Raw genomic sequence first — 10,854 nt, 5'->3', positions numbered from 1 at the left:
ATGTCTCAATCTTACCATAGCAGAGGTGATGCTGATGAGAGAAGTGGTGGTGTCTGATAGCCAACTAAGGTAACTCTTAAAAAGGATATGGGAAGACAAAGGGGAAATAGAGGAAGATGAAAATTGAAGCAGACACAAAAAAGATTAATTTGAACACACAGAACAAATAAAAAAATCAAAGAAAGAGAAAGAATGGGATTAAGAGCAGAATTGGAACAGATGACATAGGAGGAGAAAAAGCCTTTGGTGCTAGAACACTACTTTGCAGTACATTGAGATTACAATATAATCTGTTTCAAACTGTCATTAGTTGTGATGGAATATTAGGATATTTGTGAGTCAGGCTTCAAAAATCTGACTAGTAACATATGTCTTTTAGGAGTCTACAGCACTCAACAGCTTCATGTTACGTGCTGTGGAGGTTCATACACGTTTCTAGGATCGTGATCACTTCCCCCGTGTCAGAGATTCTGACTCAGCTATGCTAAGAATGATTCAGCTGCGCTAAGTATAAAACTTAAGGAAAAAAACTACTAGAAAAAATGTGGTATGAAAAAACTCTAGCATCATAAAAATTGAACTTCTCTGTGAAATTATATCACAGAGAGAAAAATTTTCTTCTATCTTCTCTGTTCTTAAGATTAGCTAATTCTACTCCTTAAGAATCTTGAGCTCTTTAATGACATAGCCCTCAAAAGGAGTACAAGTGAAAATTTCTTTTTCTTAACATGAAATTTCACACCCATGGTGTCCCTGTGAATCATCTTAAAAATAAATACAAACACTACATTTTTATCTGATTGGCTGTGATTTTGAATACAGAATATCAAAGCCTGCAAGACTTTGGGATAAAAGAGCTATTGAGAAGGTCCAAGCAGGTGTGCAGCAGATGCAAGAACTAATACAAGTGTGACCAGCGCTGGAGTTGGAAACGGTGCAGAGAGGAAGGTCAAAGCATGGGCAGAAAAGAGGGGTCTGGCGAGAAGAGGAACCAGTTGGTGATTTGTGCTAGGTCACATTGCACAGCTGATGGCTGTGTAGCCTTAAGGATGTAACATACCCCAGAACTTCCACGGTCGGAGCTTGGATAACCGTTCCTAGGAGCTATGCCTGTGAACCGTTTCTGCTGGGTTGTGATAAATCATCACAATGCGATGTGTGCCAAGGTCATCACCAGTTTATCTAATCACAAATTGGTAATAGGTTACTGGAGGTAGGCAGTAAAAGACAACCAAATGGAAAATTAGTGTCAGCACTTCTTTGTGTGTTGTTGGCTGACAATCTGCACAGCTTAACCTAATAAGAACTGCACCTCATGCTTATTTAGGTCTCGTATCTTTTTGCAGAAAACTGTTTGACACAAAAAGTTACTTGTCAATTATTGACCTATGAGTTATGTTTTAGGCCTTGTTATTTTCCATCGGTAGGTGATGGTTCAGTTTAAGTTTTATGGAAAGGAACCTAATGAGAGAAGCAGATATCCCAAGGCTGTTCTATAATTTTTTAACAAAAAAAAATCTCTCCTTTTGGTAAACCTATAGTATGATTTTAATTTTAGACCAGAAAAAAAAAAAAATCAAGATTTATGCATAAAATTAGGTTGTATGTAACTTTAAATGAAATTTAAAGAAGTATTCATAAAGTGACTCACAAAGTAACTTGCTACCTGGTATGTAATGTATGCAATTCCTTCATTGCTGCTTCAGATATACATTTCTTTGCCAGAAGGCAGAAGTTTTTTCTGAGGAAACGTGTTTAGGCATTGAGTCTTTGCTTTAAGGGGACCTTTTGAGGTCTTAAGAAGCAGTTTTACATTAGCTGTGGTATTATCTTAGCTGTGAAATGCAGTAATAATGCAATTTTAATTAGCCTTTGAGAATGGTAGTTTTCAAATGGTAATCTACAAGAAGACTTAAAATCCTAAAAAAATGAGAGCTGCTATTTTAATTATAATGACATCATGCTTGAAGAATTGATACAAGCTAAGTGTTTGTCTAGTTCATGTGATTAAGCAATCAGAAAATCGCCCCTCTTACAGTTTGCATTTTGCGTGGGAATCATGAATTTTTTAAGAGCCACTAAAAGTGGCTGCATAGAAACAGGAAGAAAAAATATCTTGTTTCATTGCTAATATCTATAACCCCTTTCTATGATGTCAAGAACTTCAACAAAGATAACCAACAAATAGAAATATTTCTTTGTAATTGCTTCTACTTCCAATATGAACTGTGTTCTACACATATGAAAGAGTTCTACATGCTGTAAAAAGGGGCAAGGATTTTTAGAGGTCCAGACAAGATGAAATGCAAGGAGTGCAATAGCTTTTTTATCAATGCAACTCCAGAAGTTTCAGAAATATTTCAGAAATATGTGAAAAAAAACAGTTTAGAAAAATAAGTCACTCCTCAGACATAAAATATTACTGCATTGCAATAATCTAATTGTCCAAAACTTAAAAAGTTGTTTAGTCAGAATGAATGAGTGTTGAACGAAATATTTTTCAGAGCTGAAAAAGACTCACAGCCTCATATTTTAGCTGGCAGAAATGAAAATAGAGAAAAAGATGCTCAGTGAAGCTCCAACACAGTGCAGTTTCCACCACACTGACAGATTTAGTGCCTGTAAACAGATAAAAGAACAGATTTTTTAGTGCAGGAAACAAAAACTATTCCTGTAAATAAATGGGGGATTTTAGAAATTAAATGTCAATTTTATTTAATTCAAATAACTATTAGAAGATTTCATCTGTATGTATACAAAGCACAATCATCCCTCAATTAAAATCTCTTGAGAGATTAGGTAGAATTGAGTTCAAAAGTGCTTCTCCTAAATATAAAGTAGGTTGATAATATATACAAAAATCCCCCTACAAACACAAATGTAATGGATATCAAACAAGATGGGAGTTTTCTTGAAAGCATGCCATCTGTATATAGCAAAGATAGCACAACAAGGAAAAGCTTTTTTTTTCAGAAATTCTGTCCTTTTTTTGTGCTTAGTTTTTGAATATTGTTGGTATTCTTTTTAGCATTTCAAGTGCTAAACCTGAACCCAAGCTTATACCTCTTTTGAAGTTACAAAAATGGTCTTACTTGTTTTAGTTGCATGCTATTCATTTTGTGTGGAAGTTGGCAATGTTAAAGCTATTGATTTAAATAGCAGCATCTAAAGGCAGTGCAATTTGCAAACACTTCCAGTAGCTAAGTTAGGACTTGGAAAGAATGTTGCAAGCTATAATGAAAATTCTAGTTTCTCTCACTTCCTATAATGTTGTCACATTCTGCATTCTTGATACAGGCTGAAAATCTTTATTCAGATTTTATAATACAATCACTATCTTGCCAGGAAGTATAGTACCATCATTTTAACAGCAAAGCTTTTATACTGTACTATAGCCACTTTTTTCCAGCAAGGTTTTACAAACATTCCCACCTCCATATGAGGCCAAGGTATAGTTCCCAACAGAAACTTTACAAATAAAAGCAGAATAAATGTCATGCTGAGCAACAGGTATAAGTACCTGCCTCACATAATCAGAAAAAGACAGTAAATGTTTGCATCCTGGGAGGTGCTAGAGCACCTCATTTTCTGCTTTGTTTTGTTTAGTGGAGGACAATGGCACACCAAGCTAAAACCTTAGAAGGAAGTCTGGTTTAGGCCAGAGCTTACTCCTATTTGATTCAAGACAGAAGAGCAACTGAGGACCAAATCTGATTCAGGCGTGTTCATAGCTGAAGTTCTTTACAGACCAGTACTTTAATGAATAGTAAGCCTGTGCAGAAGCAGATAGACCCCTTCACATTCAAAAAATGTGTAATTCATATTATCTGGCAAACTGCACAAACAGTCTTCCATGGATCTCACTGAATCACAACAGAGTTTTGATTTTGAGCTGAACCTTGTTGAAAGTTTGAGGGGAAAGCAAGCTCAGGGTCAGAGACAGTATTAAGTTCTACTTGTTACCTTCCTAAGTAGGAAGACACTTCTACAAGGAGTGTCTGCCTCTCTCAGGGTGGTTCTGGAATTCATTCCTCACATAGTATACATACAGCAGTGTTGTTGATCAGGAAGATCAGCTTTGTTAGTTAGGCAAAGCAACAAAAGGAGGTGTAATGACTGGTAATTCTGTTACAACATCCAGTGAAAAGCACCAAGTATTAGCACATTGATCTAGAGTTACATGGTCCCTGTCTTGTGCCTGAATGAAATGGGTGACACAAAATTTTTTTAAATACTACTTGACATATGGCTGACTATATTTGACAGATCCTTTATCCAAACACTAGATAGCATCATAATGTTTGGAGACATAGTCCTGTAGCCTGGCAGCAGCAGTGTGCTTGGAAGAGTAGTAGGATTATTGTTTCACATAGACCAAAGAAACATTTTTTTTTCAATACGCCTGATGAGGGAGAAGCCACCCTAAAAAGAAAGAATGAAGGAAATTATGACTTCATTTGCTCTGCTCCTACTAGGCAGAGAAGAAATTAAAAGTGACTCACTAATGCTCTCTATGAAGACTGAAACAGATAGTGTCAGGTAATCTATCACATAATTCCTCAGCAAAGGTATTCCTTGTATAACAATTCCTCAGATTAGAGGCACCTGTGAATCACAGAAAATGGAGAGCAACATTTCTTTTCAGAAATGTGAGAAAAGGTTTCAAGAAAGAGGATGAGAAACCTTAGCAGGCTGGAATGAAGGACTTTGTGGACCCCTGCTCAGGGTTTGCTTGAACGTAAACCTGATGCTAATTGACAATATACATGTAAACCCACTTGAGTAGAAGTTATTCTTCAGTGTGCAGACTGACCCTACTTCATACATCTAGTATGCTTCATCAGCCCTTTCCTGCCCATGATGTTAAATTTCATTTTTTCTTTCTTTAACCACTAACTAAAACTGAAGGGCTATGTGAAAATAATCTCAGATCCCAAAGAAGCCAGTGAGTCTGACTTCTTCACCTAAAATATGGAAAAAAGCTTCTAAATTTTGTTAATAAACCCAGGCCTTTTGCTTTCTACGCACACACTCTTTACTGAAGGGACAAAGCAAAGGTAATCTTTGAAGTTTGGATCATTAGTGCCTGTCTCCACTGAAAGACTGCTTGCAAAGCTCATGCAGCTTTCCTCTCCTTACTTTGCAGAATAATGCAACCCATGTTGGCTATTCCACTGCTGGATAAACTCCCCTTGATGACCCTTCTGCTCACCAGCCTCCGCCCCCAGATCTGTAAACTAACTGTATCTGTACTGAATGGCTGATTCAAGCCCTCACAGCAGGGGTGGAATGTGATTAACAACTCATGAAAGCAGATCATCAACGTGGTTTTACTGGAGGGACAAATTTGTTGAATATTTATGGGGCATAACTTGTGCCAATTGTTCAGAAGCTCCAATATAAAAGCCTCTAGAAGACTGTAAAGGAAAACGGCTATCTCAAACTGAGAAAGGTCCCTCAAAATTAAACATTTAGCAGCTTTCTTCTTTAAAAAAACACAACTGTGCTCCAGTTCCTACAGCTGCAAACTGTAGAAATAAAAGTAGAAATAGTTAAGGCAGACCAGTATATAGAGTGAAATCACAGGCCACAAAAATTTCTTATGTTTTATATCCTGAGGGTAACAGCATAAACACAGTACTGCTTCGCAATTATGCAATGCCTTTGAGCTGAGGAGCCCAAAATGTTTTACAAAAGTGGGTAAGAACTAAGCTTTTGAAAGACTTACAAACAGCAGTAGGGAGTCTTCTATGTGGAGCTATGTGACAAACTGATTATTTTTTCTGTGATTCTCTGGCCAAAATGAAAAAAAAAAAAGTAACAGAAGGTTCATTTGTGTCAATAAAAGATTTTTGGTTTTTTTTTGTGAAGATGAAGGTCACACATTCTTTTTTTCCATCTAAAATAAAACATTCTCTTTTATTTTGCAAATCAAACACTTTTTCTAATATATCTTTTATTTAAAGTGTTTTGATAACAAATAAGTAATGTTTTATTTTTAGAAGCAGTGACACGATTGACAATTTTTGTCTCATTTTGAGGTCTCTTGATTTGGATGCAAATTCATTAAATATTTCTTCTCTTCTCCTTTCTAGTTAATGAAGCTCAGTTCCACTCTGCTCCCACTTACGCCACTAATAGTTCTACATCCTGAATTTGCAGCAGTAACTGGTCCTGTATGATGATTGATGTAACAATTCAATCTGAAAGCAGTGTTGTGATGCCTGAAATACACTTAATTGCATTCCAAGCCAAGCCAAGCAGGGGATGGATTCAGTTTCAAGGCAAGCAGTAACTCCACTTATTAAGAAGCTATGAGTAATATTAATAGTAAAGGCTATCCACATGGTGAATCATTCTTAACGAAAAATGAAATATCTGAAATAATCCTTGTTAATATTCTTGAAGTCTGAAACAATTAAACAATATGAAAGGAAAAAAAGCTATGAAAACTTTGACTGAATTGTGTTTCATGAATAGTTTGAAATTTGTAGGGATTTTTACAATATCTGTGAGTAGATGGGAAACTGTAAAAGAAGAAAAAAAGGGAAAGTAAACTTTTTGGTTTACCACTTTCCAGGAAAGTGTTGTGGTTGGCCTAGAAAAACCTCAAGTACATAAGTGTGACCATGCTTCTATTGTACTCTGGGAGTGCAGCATGTGCCTGTCTCTGGCTGTAGCTTACTCCACTTATAGAAATTTTATTCACAGGACCCTGGAAATAAGTCTGGCATCTAATATTTGTGAACTGAAGTTCTTAATTAAGTCTCTCCTAATTCTTAAGAAATTGACGTTGTCTAGGATATAGCTTATGCTAGGATGGCTTATGCTCAAGTAAGGTTTTTGACCACATAGAGCTGTCCACAAATTATCCTCTCCAGACTTGAGTTTTGGAATAATTAAAGATATTAGTGTTAGGGAATCAATCACAGCTTTTACTGGGGTCTAATGCCAGATGGAGGAGTTTATTCTGAACAGAAATTCTAGCTAAGGATTTGGCAGTGGTGAGTGTTAAATACAGGAAAGACCTCAAAAGATGAAGAAAGGAAAGACCCTTAACAAAGGAGCTGTCTGAAACAGGGAAAACTTTCTACTTTGGTTGTCACTAATATGTGAACTAACACATGTGCAGATGTAACTGTAAACACAGCCCCACACTCTATTTGTACCCACATTAGATTTTCATATGCATACTGAGATCTCAAAAAAATGTGTCCCAACTGAGCACCCTTTAGTGCACAGAGACAAAGCAGCAAAAAATACAGACTCTAATGTAAGGGATCAACTTCTCAGACATTCTGAGAATTGCAAGAAGAGAGAAAAATTGCAAATTCTTGCAATTTTCTTGCCATCTAAATGTCACAAAGTCAAGGTAAGTCCAATGACTATAAGCACACACAGAGTCACTGAATCTTGTCAGATATTTTTATTCTTCAGAGTCTGGTAATGTGAATACAGAAGGTTTTCCAGAGCGTGCCCAACTTCCCTTGTCTAATCACATCTAAAAATGAATAGACTGAGAAAACAATTTTTTTTTTGACTCTAAGAATCCCTTTAAGATTTGGATTTTGGTCAAAGGTATTGCAAGGTTGTTTTCAGTGTGAAGATTGTTTTTCTCATTATAAAGTTTTGATATAAGAGCAATTTGATTTTTCTTTTTCCTTCGGCTGGTTGGTAAGTCTGTTTCCTGAGAATTCATCTCTGTGAACCATGCTGGAGAATTCATTATTTGTGACAATATAAATATATAAATAGAAAAGACTGGAATATGTTTCATTACTTATATTCATGTTTCAAAGAGTAGATCCATTCAAGATGCACTGCTTCACTATTCTTTTTGTGTAGGAAAGTATAATGTGTTTGTGGTTAAATATACTCAGAAGATTCCTCCTCTTCTTTTTTTATAGCTTTGTTTCATATTTCCCACAGCCATGAAAGACCACACAAATAAAATACTTCTACAAAAATGAACAGCACAGTATCACAGAAATTATCTTTGTTAATTTGAGCACATAACAGTTGTCAAATTTGGTATTCATTTTTAATGTGAGATACTTACTGTCTCTTTTTCTCTTGTCTTCAAGAAGAAAAGGAGATGATGCTTTGTTTTAAAAATTAAAAAGGAGATGCCAGTAAGAGTTTATATTGCTCTGTATGGAACCAAAATTCTTCTGTAATCCAGGAGAAAAAATCTAGTTACTTACCTAAGAAAAAAAGTCTTTCCACTAAATTCATACTACTTGGTGATTTATAAATCAGGATAAATACTGTAAAAAACCCCAAGTATATTCATACATTTTTTTAAAAAGTACCCTAGCTGTGGTCACATTCTTTTTATATCCTCTTTCCAAGAATACTGCAGCAACATTTTTTTTCTAGAAGAAACATGTATAAAAATAGACAAATATTAGCATGACTAATTCAGAATGTGTGTGAAAAGAAAAATTATTTTATTTTGTAAGCTTTTGTACATAAAATACATTTCTCAGACTCAATAAAATACTTAGGCATATGGTTTTTCTCATTATTTTTGAAATTCATACTTATAGACATAAGAAATAACTTGAAAGTAGTGTATTACTCTAAAGTTTCATTCACTTCTTAGAAAGATGAATTCCATGTATGTAGATAAGTCAGAACATAGATGCTACTCTATTGGAATGGATAAACCACAGAAACAAGGTGTCACACGAGATTTTTGCCTTCCATTCAAAATTAATTTGATTCTGAAAGTCTAAGCCTCATAATGGACTTGTGAACAAGATGCAGACTAAGATTTCTTAAAGAGAAAATACTCAGTAGTTAAGTTTTTCAGAATTTCAGAATTTTTAGGCAGGCAAAAAAAATAATATAAATTATTTATGATAATTTTTTTCATCTAATCGTTAGAAAATTATCTACTTAAAAGGAACAGAGGGTCTTCTTGAAAGTCATGATTGGTGACATCCAGTTCTTTTATATTTCTAGCATTTTTATTACTGTGGTCTTTTTCTGCTTTAAAAAAAATTATTCTGTTTGCTAGCAGATTCATTCTGGTTGTAGTCAGTGGTACCAGGGCAAGCGTAGGCCAAGACTGAAAATATGTGACAGAATCTGTCTGGGGCCTTGTCAGTACCTGCTCATTAGTTTTCCTCTAATAACTATTGAACTCAACAGAAAATCTTCCAATATACTGTGGCTACATCTCTGAGAAAGGAGAGTCTGTATTTTTCTGGAAATCATGGCTGCATTGCAAACTGAAATAGTTGGTGCTGAGAAATCTGCAAGTTCCTTGTTCTGTGAAGTCAACATGTTCTTTAACAGCAATTCACTTCCCTCATAAGTTCATTACTTTCCTTGGTAGATCATTCCATTTTTATCACATACAAATAGTAATTAAAAATATTTTCTAAAAGTCATAGAACTATATGTTCATTAATATTTTTTGTACATTCTGTATTTGTGCCAGACTTCAGTTCTTATATTCTTGAAAAAAAGCTATTAATTTGTACAGTGTGACAGAAATTATCACCCCCTCAGGGCAAATAAGTTCAGCAATTCTCATTCTTGTTATATTTAGGTGTGGGAACCATGCTGACTTCTTTCTATTGCTGTTTTCAGTTTTTTCATTTTCTTCTTCTTCCTTCCTTCTTCCCTTCCCTTCCCTTCTTTCCTTTCCTTTCCTTTCCTTTCCTTTCCTTTCCTTTCCTTTCCTTTCCTTTCCTTTCCTTTCCTTTCCTTTCCTTTCCTTTCCTTTCCTTTCCTTTCCTTTCCTTTCCTTTCCTTTCCTTTCCTTTCCTTTCCTTTCCTTTCCTTTCCTTTCCTTTCCTTTCCTTTCCTTTCCTTTCCTTTCCTTTCCTTTCCTTTCCTTTCCTTTCCTTTCCTTTCCTTTCCTTTCCTTTCCTTTCCTTTCCTTTCCTTTCCTTTCCTTTTTCCCCCCTTCCTTCTTCCCTTCCCTTCCCTTCCCTTTCCTCTTCCCTTCCCTTCCCTTCCCTTCCCTTCCCTTCCCTTCCCTTCCCTTCCTTCTCGCCTCCTCTTGATTTAAGAAGAAAAAGCATAGACATTCTTTTATCATTTTGTACAACAGCGACAATTGCTTGATGTCATTCTCTTTTTTTGGTACTGATATGCTATTACTCTTGAAAAATCAATTGGTTCTGCAGCTCTCAAAAACTGAAGGACTCTTAAAATAGCCAACAATAAATCTCTAGTGTTTAGTTAACCATCAAAGTAAGGAAAACACTGGGCAGGCTGCTTAAAGCAAAGCAAGTACGGTAACCATGTCCTTTGGGATATTTTCCCATGATTTTCTCATACTGGAATTTTCAAGCTGAAATTCAAAAGCTGAGTATATCTCTTCTAATTTCCTGCTACTAAGAGTAGAATAGAAGCTTCCCATATAAGCATTCTCTGTAAGCAAAAATATATATAACTCTGTATATATAGAGTTCCAGAGTTATGTTTTTTTCTAACCTTGTTTTAATGTTTTAGATTCTGAACAGTCCTAAATACTTTCAGCTATCATATAATTTAACATTGAGTCATTCTACATTCCTAAAAGAAACCTTCTCTTATGCATGATTACATATTGTTAAAATGGATAGGTTAATTTTGCAACATGAATTTTTCATGGTAGCTGTTCTGCTACTATTTTAGTCTGTTTTTAATGATATACTCAGTGCGACAGCCCTCTTATACACAATTACAATTTTGAAAAGTCACTAACTTTGGTTACAGCTATATACATAATCTCAGACTCTCTCCTGTGGAAGAGTTTGCATGGACCTTTTTGAGTGTTTCTACACCCAAACAAAGATATTTGACAGAACATGATACACTACAGCCAAACAGAGTGGATCTGTGTTACATATATAT

The sequence above is a fragment of the Corvus brachyrhynchos genome, unplaced genomic scaffold, assembly GCF_000691975.1.
Source record: "Corvus brachyrhynchos isolate BGI_N302 unplaced genomic scaffold, ASM69197v1 scaffold17, whole genome shotgun sequence".
NCBI classification, from domain to species: Eukaryota; Metazoa; Chordata; class Aves; order Passeriformes; family Corvidae; genus Corvus; species Corvus brachyrhynchos.
The sequence above is the reverse complement of the archived record's forward strand: the minus strand, read 5'-3'. Positions refer to the sequence as shown.